Source organism: Emydura macquarii, unplaced genomic scaffold (assembly GCF_026122565.2).
Source record: "Emydura macquarii macquarii isolate MOO-44397 ecotype Brisbane River unplaced genomic scaffold, CSIRO-AGI_Emac_v2 contig_1477, whole genome shotgun sequence".
NCBI lineage: Eukaryota > Metazoa > Chordata > Testudines > Chelidae > Emydura > Emydura macquarii.
In genome coordinates this window covers 4,210,323-4,225,242 of record NW_027131614.1, presented here as the reverse complement: position 1 = coordinate 4,225,242, position 14,920 = coordinate 4,210,323, and positions in this window count along the sequence as shown.

The window sequence follows — 14,920 nt, the reverse complement described above, 5'->3', positions numbered from 1 at the left end:
CGTGAATGGTAGGTGGAGTTCACTTCCATTTGGCTGCCTTGCATACCTCCACCACACCTGGCTGTGATGCTGTTAACATCATGACAAGGATAAATTACTCATTCTTGTGTCTTTTGGCTTTGAATCTGAATTTTCCATTATGTTAATATAAGGCTTTATTCAGTGTTCAGCTCAGGTCCCTGGGGTGATATTTCTATTATTATCAGTAGAACATATCATTTAAAATAAACTCATGAGCAATTTCCAGGTCTGGATTTCAATAAACAATCACAGCCCCAAATCTGAAGTGTAGTACTTTGTTGTTGAACTCTGACATCCTTTCTGTGTTTTCACTCTTTACCCAAATGTTGAGAATGCTCTCTGCAAACAGCTCTAAGCAACAATGTTCTGCAAGGCATTGAGTAATTTCCTGCATTACTATATAAACGTTCACCCTGAAAACCTTGGAACTAGTTCACATTATGATTTCATGATGAAAACTGATTTATTTTTAAAAATGCACGAGGAGCAAAGATTTGTGATGGATAAAGGTCAAAAGATTCAAAGATATTTGGTTCAGTTAAGGACCTCAAAGTTTGAATGCTTGTCTGGGACATCAGAGCCTCCTGGAAATGTCATACTGGGCTAGAGAGATTCACCAGACTATTAGTTTATTCAGTTAGAGAGCACCTTTTATCCCATAGGATTCCAAAGCATTTTACAGACATATATGGAGTGGTTTGCATATACTAGTTCAAGTTGGTTCAAGCTGGGTTTTCCAGAGACCAGGAAAGAAAGAAAGGGCTTCTGGTATAAAAGGATGATCTTGGACTGACTTGTAGCCTTCTTTCTGATCCAGCAAACTGACAGGACCTGCTGTCCAAAGGGGGCCCCAACACTTGTGGAAGTGTTGGAAAGACTTTGGGTGATGCCTGGTGTGTTTAGTGTGTGTTTAAATAGGTCTAAATAGGTTTAGAAGTTTTCTCTGTAATGTTTTTACCTTAAGGATAAACGTGCTTGCGTAGAAAGAGCTGTGGGGTAATTTGTAACTGCGGGCAGACCACTGGTCTTAGCCCTCAGAGAGAAAGCACAGTAGAGGTGCTGATGATTAGGCAGACTGGCTTGCTGGGGATATCACAGTGTAAGACACGGAGCGGTACAGCCTAAAAACCCCTCTAAAAACTACCCCTCAGAGGGGAGTAGTACCAGGGTCCAAACCAAGACACAGGTAATGGCTGGAGACCTCACGCCTGATTGGGCACTCCTAGAGTGAACCATGGAAGGGGGATCCAGGTGCAGTTATCTTGAAACTGTGACAGTCAGGGCCATAGCTTAACATCTCATTTAAAAACAGTGGTTCAGACTCTCTGCCGGTGTAAATAAGTAAGACTCAGTTGAAGTCAATGGAGCTGCACCCATTTACACCAGTGAAGATTTTGGCCCAGTAGCTCCAGCCTAGTGTCATGTTGTGTCCTTGGCCCAGTATTGGCAGAGAAGTAAGAATACTCTCAGTGCATCACCAACACCACCTCACGCAGGAGCTTGGTGTTCCTTGGAGCCCTGCTGTCCACCCCTAATCCTGTTTAGTTTATAGGAGCTGCCAGAATAATAACATAATGCAGGGCAGTGGGCTTTTACATTAAATATCATTCCAATTCCAGGCAATTTCACCCTGACCAGGACAACACAAGGACATGGTCGCGTTTCAGCTCTTTCATGTAGTCAGCCTTTGGAGGGGTATGGTATGTAACCAGGCCTGGAATCAAAAAAGTCAAAAAAGTTTAAAAAGCCATGGTTCAAGGGAGGGAAGGCTCCATTTCAGCAAAACACCTAAGCAAGTGCTAAATGTTATGCAAATGTCTGAGGACTTCGCTGAATTGAGTCCTGACTGAGCAGGAGAAGTAGTAATGTCGATGGGGTATATGAGATTGCTGCTTGTCTTCACTTTCAAGTGAAATGTGACCTAATCCCATCATTTTTCATCATCCCTCGTCCAGTACTGAAAGGTCAGCCTCTGCCTCCTATCATCCCATGATGCCAGCCTCCATACCCCACTAATTCAATTTTCAAACAAGCACTTCCATGCTTTCTGCTGTGCTGCCCTCACACTTATGAGGAACTCCTTGTAAACATCCACAAAGTTACCTCATTGTCCTCCCATAAATTCTTCCTTGAAACTCTCCTTTGCCACGATGCTGCTCAAAATTTGACAATGGTTATGTTGCTGTTTTGCGGATTCCACTGGTTATCACACTGACCAATACTGGCTCATTATTTGTCCTCCCCCATCTGTCTGTCTGTATCCATCTGGTGTTGCTTGTCTTATACTTAGATTATAAACTGTTTGAGGCAGGGACTGTTTTTTTGTTCTGTTTGTATAGCACGTAATATAATGAGGTCATAGTTCATGACTAGGACTCCTAGGCACTACGATAATACAAATCAATGTTAATAATAATTGGGGCTTTGGGGGATTTAAGGTCTAGTTAGGCATACACACCGGAACTGTAGAGTTGGGGATTTTATCTGTAATACTTGACACTTGTTACCCAAGAACCCCTTAATGACATCTGGCAAGAGGGTTACAGAAATTTCCTGATTCTGATGTGTACATTTTGGTTCACCAAAGAATGTCATACAAGGTCTCAAATAAAAGCCATGGTGACACTGGTCATTAATATTGTTGTGAAATGTAAGTACAACTGCTATCTAAGGAGTTATGGATAGATTTACATATACTGAAAGTATGTTTTAAAGTCTGTATCAAGACTGAGGTGAAAAACAGATTTGTCTCCAGACAAGAGGGAAGAAATGTATATCTCTCTGTCAGGATGTAAATTAATCATTATAAGCTAACACAGTGGACATCCATTTACATACAAAGTCAACAAAGAACTGTGAAATTAACAGGGAAGCAGTACACTGTAAAAACAAGCCAGAGGTTGTTATTCTGTGTTTGAGTGCAGACAATAAACTTTGGGGGTATGTGAAGAAGGCAAAAAAGAGACCCCCTTATCCCATGCCTAGGAAGTAAATGGGCAATTAATCATCCCAATCAGCAAATGGGGTGGCAGCATCATTACCGGGGGTACTAATTGCCTGTCATCTTTCAGGCCAAAAGAGCATCAGTTGTATGGGATAATTTTTTCAGCCATGGTTTTTTTCCCTCACTGAATGGGGGTGGGATCCTCCATTTTTAGTGTTGGTGCAGATAAACTCTGACCCCTTTGGTAGATAGCAGCACTGCTCTTATATACCTAAGCACCTGTTTGAGCAATACTGGTCTAAACTACCTTTGTTATCAATCACTTCAAACACCTAAGCTTGAGAAAGATTAGACTTACCATTCCAATAAACAGAGCCTACCATTTCAACATGTCAAAAATGCAAAATACCTGGATCAAATCATATTGTCACCTTGTGCTGAGTGATAGCAGATGTCAGGGCCTTGCAGTTTGGTTTTCTGTTGTGATGTGGAATCTGGATGTATCCTTATTGCAACTTGTTAATTTGCACTATATAAACTAGTCCTTGACCAGAGGGGGTTACAAACAGCATGCAGACCCCTTTGAGGAACCTCAGCCCATCCAGCGGGTTCCCAGGGAGCAACTCTACCTCAAGAATTAACTCTAGTTAGAGAAATTAAAGCAGAGACCAAACTCTCTAATTGTTTTCCACAGCTTCTTCCAAAGAACCACATCACAAAACTAACAACAATACAGCATTTCTTCAAAGACTGTACACTGTATGCTAAGAAAAAGAATTTGTAAGAGTACTTATAACAGCGCCATTTGGTGATTCCTTCCATAACAATATTGTCAATATGACGAATTTGAGAAAGTTTGTCAGGAGTTGATTCAAAGTCCCATAGATGGAACTTCCAGCATCTCTGCTTTATTAACTCCTTGGTTTCCTTGGGTCTTTGAGAAATGTAAATCTGGCTGAGTTAACATACCTTCAGGTATGCTGGATACATCATATTAGATTTCAATCACATGCCCTAAAGCTGTTGTTTTACCATTTTAGAGTGTGACGTTGGCCTCTAGGGGAACCACGCTGAAATAGTTTAAACTGGCAAACTGCAAAGAATGGGGCATGCAAAGCCCTAAATACTGGTGGGTATTTTTCCATAAGATATACCAAGCCAGCATCAAACATCTTCTGATGACCTCACTGGTCATTCAATAGACAAAAACACAGTTTCCTTAAAGCTATCCTGCCCTTTGGCTAGCACCCAGACAGCCTAGTTAAATATTGATGGAGATTACTGAAAATCTTTATCCATCATATGTAAAAATCCCAAAGGATCGGACACATTCCCAAAGAGGTCAATGAATAGTTCAGATCTTACCCAACTACACACTTAAAGCCAATGCTTATTAACTAAACTAATATTTATTTTTTAAAAAGGTAAAGACTAATGGTTAAAAGATCAGTATACATACACAGATGGAAAATAAAGCTCTTAGATCAGTTTCAAAGTAGAGATGATAACTAAGCTGCAAAGTTCTTAAATTGCAAAATTTCTGCAATTACCCAGACAGGTTGGGGATCATCAGTTCTTGCTTAAAACTTCTTTGTTAGAAATCCAGTCCAGAAAAATGAAGACTAAATAGTCCATTGTTTAAATTCTCCCGTGAGAATTAGCAGGGTGATTCCAGGCTGGTACTGGAATCCCAATCTTGCGATCCAAACTTTCCCTGAAAAGCTTGGACAGATTTGAGATAAAAAGGATCAGTCCACTTGAGTCTTTTATAAAGCCATGCAGGTTGACTGATAAATCTTCTTGACAGCAGATACCTCTTGAACAATTAATAGGTGATTACTTGTGGCTCTGAAGTATCATCTCCTATGTCCTGTGCACACTGGTAACTAGTTATATTAGCACAAGATAATTGGTCATTTACAAGCATTCACAGATATTTACTACTTAAACTTCAAAGAGAAATAAAAACAATAATATTGTTACATTCAAGTGCCATCTAAATGTTCATATGTTCCTTTTGAACTCTTAATCAATAGAACAGTGATAGAGAGGAAAGCAATTTATCTACATTGCTAAACTCTAACAAGATATATGTAAACATCAAATAACTACCAACAATACACTTCCAGATCAAAGCTCTAGACTACTTATAAAGAATGACCCTCACTACCATTGTATTTTCCTATAATATGTCTCTAATATGTTTCTGGCCCAGTGTCACGTAGAGTCTCTTTTTTTGTCAAACTCATCTTTTAGCATTCAGCTATTTATTCTCCTTCAGCAAAATGGTGAGTATCACAATCTAACTTGTACAGGAAATCTCTAAAGCATCTGATTTGGAACAACAGACTAATCAGAGAAAATAGGAAATAAAAGGAAATCAAGACTGTTCTTTCATGCTCTGGGTAACCTAGTCTCCTGGTATAGATCTTGAGAACACTGCTTGAGCACATTGTTGTACTGATTTTTTAAATATTAAAGCATGTACTTTGGGGGCTGCTGATTACATTTTTATTGTCCAGTGTGGTACTCTGCCCAGTTTGGAACAGAGGCAACATAATCCAGTTGTGATGGGACTTCATGTTTACACTAAAGGAGAGACAGAGGGAGGAACCCAGTGCCCCACTCCCTTTGCTAATCTGAATTCTTTATGGAAAGTCTTGTGACATTCATGCACACACCTTTGTGTATACTACCTACTTCTTTATCTCTCATTAACTAAAAACAGGATTTAGTGTTAATTAGGTAAACTAGTCTTTGAACCTGTTGACTTCGAGTTGCTTGAAAGCTCTCTGAGAAAGCTGGCAGAGAATAATGGTAAAGGAGTTTGTCAAAGAATATGTAACTAGAGTATAACACATGTATGTCTTTTTTGCAAACTGCCTAAATTAAGTTTACATGTATTAATACATTGTAAGATCCTGGTCTATATGTGGTATAAAATACAGGAAACAGTGGTGCAGTCATCCAAACATTTTTTTTCTAAATGACAGTCCTGATAACTCCTCCTGGTAATCTAAAAGACAAGCTGAGTTTTTTCTGGCTCACTCATTATTACTCATATTATACGGTAAGCTAGACACACATAAACATCAGTTCTTTTCCCACTACGTCATTACTCATGCAAAATTTGCAGTGAAATCCTAAACTAAGTCAAACTTATTATAGCCCACCCATGGGTTTGGAATCTCATTGGCAGGATTTGACACTGCTCCAGTACAGACTTTCCATCTCTGTCACACTGGCGGGCTTCAACCCTGAAATGGAGGGACCGACTCTAGAAGTAAGTTAGAAGTATGGCCTCAATTCTCATAGTGTCTTTGACCTCTCTGCAGAGACCAGCTGTGTCTACTGAGTATCAACTGCAATACAGACATGTGCCTACTGGAAAGCATGTAGAGAACCCCTGGCTTATTTCACAGAAAGCCACTCTGAATGGCAACCTTTTGGTTAACACTTACTGGCTCACATTCAGACTGGTGACCTATTCCATTTCCAATCCTCTGAGCAATCCCGTTTCTTCAATAATACATTTTAATTTTAAAAAGTCAACAGCATACGGGAAAAGCTTGTTGAAATGCTGATTTGCTACACACATTATAAAGCAATTTACTGTTCTTTGCAAAATATTGCATGTATCTATTTAGCATAGGCTTGCCAACATCATTTTCTGATGTTTTTCTGCGTTTGGGTCCAAATTACATTGTTATCTGAAAGACTTCTATTTTCCCATATGCAGTACCATGGCCTATAGCCAATCATGATACTTCACACTGAAATAACAAGGATATGCGGTAATTACCTTCCTAACAAAGAAATTGATTACATCTAAATTCCAGAATTTCTGAAGGGGATTTTTCATAGCACTAGCCTCTTTGTTTTTGAATGATACTTTTTAGATTTGTTGACCTTTTAACTCCTTTGTACCATAGGCTTCATCAGAAGATCTTTAATCCAAAGTGAATATTAATTACAGCAACAAAGTCCTGAAAGATGAAGTTCAACAGTTTTGTACAAGGTGTGGAATTTTGTAGTCATATACTAATAACAAAGACAATGAGCCAACTCATGTCCCTATGAAAAAATATCAGTGTAATGACTATGAGGTTCAATTCTTTTAAAAATATAGCATAGAGAAAAGCCATATTTGTTTTCCTGTTTCTAGCACTGTTCAAGTGAAGTTTTGCTTGACAGTAGACATTTAGGCACTGAGGTGGAATTCAAAATAGGGCTGAAGTAGGACAAAAATCTTAGGTTGCCTCTAGATCCAAGTGTGAATTTCACCCTGAGAGAGTGCTATTGATCCTAACCTGACATCCAAGTTCACTTCACCAAAGCAGTCTAGGAGAATTAAAAGCCACCACATACTATGTCTGCAGAGACAAACATTCCCACTTACCCACTGTCCTAGTGTGAGTAGCCCAGGCCCTGTTCCCCTGTGTCAGAGCGGGTGCGCCCAATTGAGCCAATTAAAGGGGACAGAGATACATCTGGGGCTACAAAGGCCTATCAGAAGGCAGGACGAGAGTGATCCCCTATTTGGAAAATGAAAAAAGCAAATTGGGAATAGTTTAGAAGCAAATGTAGGAAAAATATCAATAAACAATGTATAAATGAGGATTTTTGTAGCATATCTAAGGGCATCATGATAGCAGCAAAGTTAGCTATACATAAGATATCAAGTCATTCCTAAAGGTAGAAACCATATACCATGGTGGAATGAGGAATGTAAAAGAGCAATGAAGGAAAGAAACAAGGCATATAAGAAAGTGACAAATACAATGAATAATGAGGAGTTAATGAAATAGAAATGAAACAAGGCAATTGCACATAGGGCTATTAAAAAGGCAAAAAAAGAAAACTGGATAAAGTAGTGTGGGAAAATAAATAAAGATACTAAAACATCACCGGTATATAGGCAGATTAGGAAAATGAATGGAATACAGAGTAAGAGCAATTTTATATCAGGCCTCATTGTAGAAGGCCAAGGGATAAAAAGCTCAAATGAAGAAAAACAGACACCAAAGCAGAAATATTCCATAATGTTAGTAATGATGAAAATCAGAGTATAAAAATCTGCTTGAGGTTAAAAAAATGATTAAAGAGAATCATGAAAACTGCAGGAGATAGGAAGAAGACGAGGATGTGATATTAAATGAAACCTTCTGTATGAGGGAACTTAAAAAATCTATGGCTAAAAGCAAAAACTCTGCACCAGGCAAGGACGACATATGTAACAAAATGCTAAAATACCTGGATAAATGGAGTCTGAAAATAATATTAAAACTACACAACAGCATATGGGAAAACAGGAAGCTACCAACAGCATGGATTATAGTCCCAGTGTGGAAAGCAGGGAAGCAAGACATGATGCATACAGTCCGATTGCCCTTACAACAAGTATGGGTAAAGGCATGGAAAGAATGATGACAGAAGGGGAGAGATGGACTTATAGACAACAATGACAGTAGGTTCAGGAGGGGGAGGAGTACCGCTGAGCATATGATTAAGAATAGAGATGGAAGCACAAAAAAGCATGAAAAATAAAGAATATATGACAGTACCTTTCTACATATTGAAAAACCATATGATACATTATGGAGAGAGTGCTTATGGCATAAAATAGCATCGCTGGGTATAAACCCAAGAATATATTGGTGAATAAAGGATTTCTTAGGTGAAAGAACTATGCAGGTCAGAGTAGGTAACTCTACATATACTCTAGCATATATACAGTCACAAATGGCAGTCCACAGACGAGGGTCACCCATCCTATCTTATTCAACATAATGATAAATGATCTCCTGAAAAGGATAAGTGCAGGAATCGGCATTTCCTTGTTTGCAGCTGACTGTGCTATGTGGACTAAAAACAGAAACCAGGAAATAGCTGAAAAGCAAATTAATGGAACACTTAGGAAAAATGTGGAATTGGAAAACATGTTGGGCTGTACATTTCAATTCTCAAAACTAAAGGAATGATATTCATGAAAAGAAAACCTAAAAAAATTGTAAACTATCTCTATATGGACAGCAAATAGGTCTAGTTAAAAGCTAGGCTTTCCTGGGTGTGACATTTGATAGCAAGCTAACATTTGAAGGATCACATTGAAAATGTAAAGGTAAAATCAATCTACTTAAAAGTGTTTCTGAAACCGGCTGTGGCACGGATGAGAAAGCAATGGTAAAGCTTTAGAGAGCATTAATAAGTCCAAACATTGTGTATGGATGCCAAGCAACTAGTTCAGCATCATAAATAAACCTCAGTCTAAACCCAGGCATTATGCATGTGATGCACGTGGTGCCTTCATCACAACACCTTTGCAGATGCTGGTGAAATGTCTGTAGCGTTAAGAATGAAGTTATTGGACTTTACTGTTTGAGCAAAAGGCAGAGGAAACAGGGAAGATGTAAACGCTAAACAAATATATGAAGTATGCTGGACGACATTGGGGGGGAAAAAACCAAAAATGCCTCATGTTAATAGGATTAAGTATGGACAAAGGAACTAAGAGAAAAGGAAAACCTAAAAGAAATTAGCATATATAGCCATGGGAAAATGCATTATGGATGGAAAATCACCCCCTCTTGTTAAAAATGTGGAATTTTATAATGAAATTAAAAGAGGAAAAGGAGAGCTAAATGTATTAAATTTAAAAAATCAATATATATGTGATAAATGAGGCAACATTCCCAAATATTTATGGATGGTCTAAAGATGAAAAAACCAGGAAAGTGAGGACAGCATTCTGTGTCCCTACACTTGAAATAAAGAAATCCATTAGACTATCAAATTTTGTAGCCATTATGACAGCTGAACTAGCAGAGATAATGTTGGTGTTATACTTGATACTGGATGTGCAACCTGCCTCTCTTTTCATCTTGTCAGATTCACTGTCAGGACCAGTGGCCATCAAAAATGGGAATTCAGATAGCCAAAAATGATATAATTAATGAAATATCATTGCTAACAACAGAATCGGCACAGATGGGAGTAAACATTGAAACAGCATGGATCCCAGCACATGTTGGGGTAGCAGAAAGCGAAGTGGCTGACAAAGTAGCAAAAATGCCATGAAAGATGAAAAACTTGATATAGAGAGTCGTCTAAGTAAATAGGAATTAAATACAAGAAGAAGAAGAGGAGGAGTGATTGGGGCAGGCTATGCCTGAGGAGAGCACCCATGGGGAGTGGAACTAATTCCAGTGTTGGGACCCTGGAACAAGGGACTAGGTGCCAAAGGAGGTAACCCTGGGGCTGGTGTTCCAGCGGGGCAGAGCTGTCCGAATGAGAACTGGCTGTGAGAAGGAAGCTGACTGGGACTTTGAAGTTGCAAGAAGCAGGATTACCAGAGTCCCCAGGGAGGGAAGGCTGTGAAATCCTAGGAAAAAGGTTGAGTTGAGGAACTGTGTTTTGTCTGTTATGTGCTTATGTTTGGACAAATGAACCTACTTAAAGGAGATTGGGCCTGGCAGCGAGTGCTTGTTGAGCTGGCGCGAAGCCTGCTGTGTCACATCCCCACATTAAAATCAGTGGTCTCAATTCTTTGTACAAGAAAAAGATGCATGTGGGGGGGGGAGGGAAAGGGACACCAAGACAGCACAGGTAGTTTTACACTTTTGCATTCCTCTATACATGGGCCCTTCCCATCTCTCTGGGCATGAGTTAGAGCATCCTCAGGGCAAGCTCTGACTTATGTTCTGACTGCAGTGGCCCCAACTACTGCCCCCCTATGGGTCATCTATATGTCAAGAAGAATCGGAATGCTACATGCCATGTGGCCATGCCCACTCACTTCCTTTTCTCATCCCTTGGCTCAGTCTAGGTCAGGGACGGCAGAAAGGACAAAGAAAGGCAATGGTGGCAGCTAAAGAACCCCCCTGGTGCCACAGGTGTTCCTTGAGGGCAGGTTCCACTTCCAGAGAGGAAACAGAGAGCCCCACAGTGCTCAGAAAAAGTATGAGTGTTACTACAGGATAAGTAGGCTGGCATGGCAAGGGAAAGGCCATGGAAATCAATGGGAGTTTTTCCATTGACTTCAATGGGCAGTGGATCAGGCCATTAGTGCTGAATGACAGACAGATATAGTGGGTATATGCAAGTATTGAGAATGAGCTGAGTGTTTCTGGATGAGCAAAGTTCCTGACGGTGCGCCCCCATGAATTGGGAAAAGAGCAAATAAACTTGCTTGTCTGGGTGTAAGCACAGGTCGAAGTGTAAACCAAAATGTCTAGATGTAGTTGGTTGAGACTATCATGGTGTATGTCCCAACAGTACCTGTTCCTTTTAAGAAGCATAGAAATGGAGAAAAACTAATTTTCTGTGGAAAGATATGTTTCCATAAAGGTTCTTGAGGTTTCGGAATCCACCTCCCCTTCAGTTTCCCCCAATTCTTCCAGCATTACTTGAAGGCGATGAGTGTTATAAAATGCTTCTTTGCTGCACTGGTTCAATGTAGCACCTGTTTCTGCCTTCTTCACTATCAGCTCAGTTGCACTTTCCCTGTTCTAGAAAAATCCTAGCTCCAAGGACAATTTAAAAATGACCTTTGAATAGATTGAATGTGCCAAATATTGGGTTCATGCCAGAGTAGTAACATTTAGTCAGGAGCTAAAAACCTAAAGCAGCAGTTAGCATGACCTCACATTGCTGGGGAAAATGGAACCCATAACACTAGGCAGAGGAGTGGGTGGGGTTAGCCTCTATACCAGCAAAAGGGGGAAAAAAAGCAAAAACCAAATAAACAAAGGAACCCAGGTAGTACTAATGGCAGGCAGTGCGCACAGGGTATGTGTTTCTGAGTGGTAGGCAAAAGTCAACAGAGCACTGGAGTTTATTATTTGATAGGGAATCTATAAGACTATAACTTTAATAAGTTTAGATGATTCAGAACCATTAGGCTGTGCACACTGGGCCTGATGGTAATAGGGTGATCAGATGTCCCAATTTTAGAGGAACAGTCCCGACATTTGGGCTTTGTCTTGTATAGGCGCCTATTACCCTCCACCCTACCCTGATTTTTCACACTTGCTATCTGATCTCTTTAGACAGTAAGCCCATTGAAGTCCACGGAAATTCTCCCATGGACTTCAGTGGCCTTTGAATCGGGCCCAGTAATGGCATATATAACTGTATGATATTACTATTGTTATCTTTTTCCTCCTTTCCCATATCTGTCCTGATTTTTATACACTCATTTGTTGCATCTTGTTGTTCTTTAGAATGGAATGGAATGTTTGAGTCATCTTCCTGGAGAGGGATGCGTGAGGAAAGAGACCAGAGATTTTTCATTTCCAATCTGTGCGGTCAGCATGAAGTCAACATGTCTGGTGACTAGTTTTGAACTGTTCACAAGTGCTGGTCTTGCTTATTTAAAGACTAGGTTAAGTGTTAAATCACTAGGTTAGTATTAAGAAGCATGTACTGTACTTCAATTGCTGTCATTAACTGTAGGAGACAGTTAAACAGAAACTCTGTTCCCTAACTGTGGCCATGGCTGCTTTCATTTTCATCATAATCCAAATAATAAAATGATCATGGCTTTAGTGTAATACTATAGAGACTAGAGATAAGCCTGAACTGAAACCATCTGGAACTTTGGAAAAGTTTGAATCTAGAGCCAGGTCAAGTTCTGACTTTAGTAGTTTAGGCCCCTCTCTAATTTTATATATTTATAGCATTATTATTATTTACTTCTGCTATTTCAGTAGTACCTAGAGAAGCCCAAACTAAGATCAGAGTCCCATTGTGTTATATTCTGAACATAGTAAGAGATCGTGGCTACTTTGAAAGATTTATAACCTAAACCGACAACACTGACAGAAGAAGCATTGTAATCTGCATTTTTACAGAAGAGATCTGAGGCTCAGAGAGATTAAGTGACTTGCCCAAAATCACACAGGAAGCCACAAAGCTTGAACCCACATCTCCCAAGCCCCAGTCTACTCCCTTAACAGGACGACTTCAGCAATTCCTATTAACAAAACAATGTCTTTCCTCCCAGTTAAACCAGTGATTTTATACAAGTGAAAGGGAGAGCAGAATTCAGCCCAGTGTTGTTGGCCCCCAATAGAAAGTGAATATAAAGAATAAGGAAATGAAACTATGTATGTATCTAAGAGTATATCCACATTGGAGCTAGAAGACATTACTAAATGGAAATGGTAAAATTATCAATAATAATACAGAAAAGGCAGAAGTATTCAATAAATATTTCTATTCTGTATCTGGGGAAAGAAAGATGATATATCATATGATGATGACACCCTTTCTATTCCTCTAGTATCTTGCAGGACTGTTAATGCTAATTTTTCAGTAAGTTTTGAACACTGGGCAAGTTCTAGAAGACTGGAAGAAAGCAAATGTGGGGTTAATATTTAAAAAGGGTAAATGGGGTGGCCCAGATAATTATAGGCCTGTCAATCTCACATCAATCCCAGGCAAGATCATGGCAAGGCTTGTATGGGGCTGATACTGAAAGTAGGCCAGACATGCAGGACAGGGATCTCTGTCCTGAGAAGCAGTGACCTTGAAAAAGATTTGGCGATCATATTGGATAAGCAGCTGAACGTGAGCTCCCATTTTGATGCTGTAGCCAAAAGAGCTAATAGAATTTTTGGATGCATACAGAGGGGAATCTCAAGGAGGAGTAGAGAGGTTATTGTACTTCTGTATTTGGCACAGATGCAATTGCTGCTGGAATACTGTGTCCAGGTCTGCTGCCCACAATTCAAGAAGATTGTTGATACATTGGAGAGAGTTCCAAGAAAAGCCACAATCAATCATTAAAACAAGCTTTACCTAATCTCCCCCGCCTCATAGTTTCAGAGTGCTAAGCACTTAAATGGCATTGGTATTAGCAGTGTCGATCTATGGTCCCACATACTGTGATGGCTTTAACACACTGTCCTCTTAGAAACGTGCAAAGTCTTGGTTTTAAATATTTATAACAGCATTCTCCTGTGCACTAAAACCAGTGGTATCTCTTGTATATTGAGTGTTTCCTAATGCCACCCTGCAGACTGAAGACTCCTAATATGTACTGAAAGCATAGTGTTTTAAGAAGGAGAATACATGGAAATGTTTAGTGTTCTCCATAAACACAGTCCTTATGTTGAGCCTCCCTTCTGCCCCTGCACTGAATCTTGCTCTAGTGCAGGGATGAGTCTACCTCTATATCTGCTTCAGGTCATACGTGCTCGTACTTCACTTTAGCAAATATTAAGGCTGGAACTTGTTCCCATGGAAAGCAAAGGCAAAATTCCCATTGACTCTAAGGGACTCAGGATTGGAACCCTCTAATTATACACAACTCTTAGAGAGCATTTTTCATCCATAGACTTCAAAGTGTTTTACAAAGGAGGTAAATATCATTATCCCCATTTTACAGATGGGGAAACCAAGACCAAGACTTGAAGTGATATAGTCAAGGTCATATAGCTGGCCAGCATAAGATTCATGTCAGTGCTGTACTGCATATCAAGCCAAAGCAAACACTTGTTCCTATCAAATCAGTTCTAGAAAATCAGGAAAAGGGATAGAGGCCAAAGTAAACTTCCCGCATAGCTGTGGGACTAGTGTGCTTAATAAGACAAAAGATATTGCTGGATGTAATCAGCTTGAATGACTTGGCATCACAAAGTGGAAGAACTAATGGATAAAAGTATTGACCAGCCACAAATACGCAGCTTAATTAAATATAATTACAAGTGTAGTCTAGTTTTATTGCGCGAGTAACCAGCACGACTATCAATAGGATTTAGGCTGCTACGTATCTAAATCCCTATAGAAAGGCATTGCAGCACTGAATGCAGCAATGTCGAAATACATTTAAAAATCTGGGCCCTGGTGACAAAATTCTACCCTTGGTTATAACCCTTCTACCCTGGGTGTAAACCTCCAATGAAGCTTGATGGGTGTATACTGACAGTAGAATGCGGACCACCCAATTCAGGA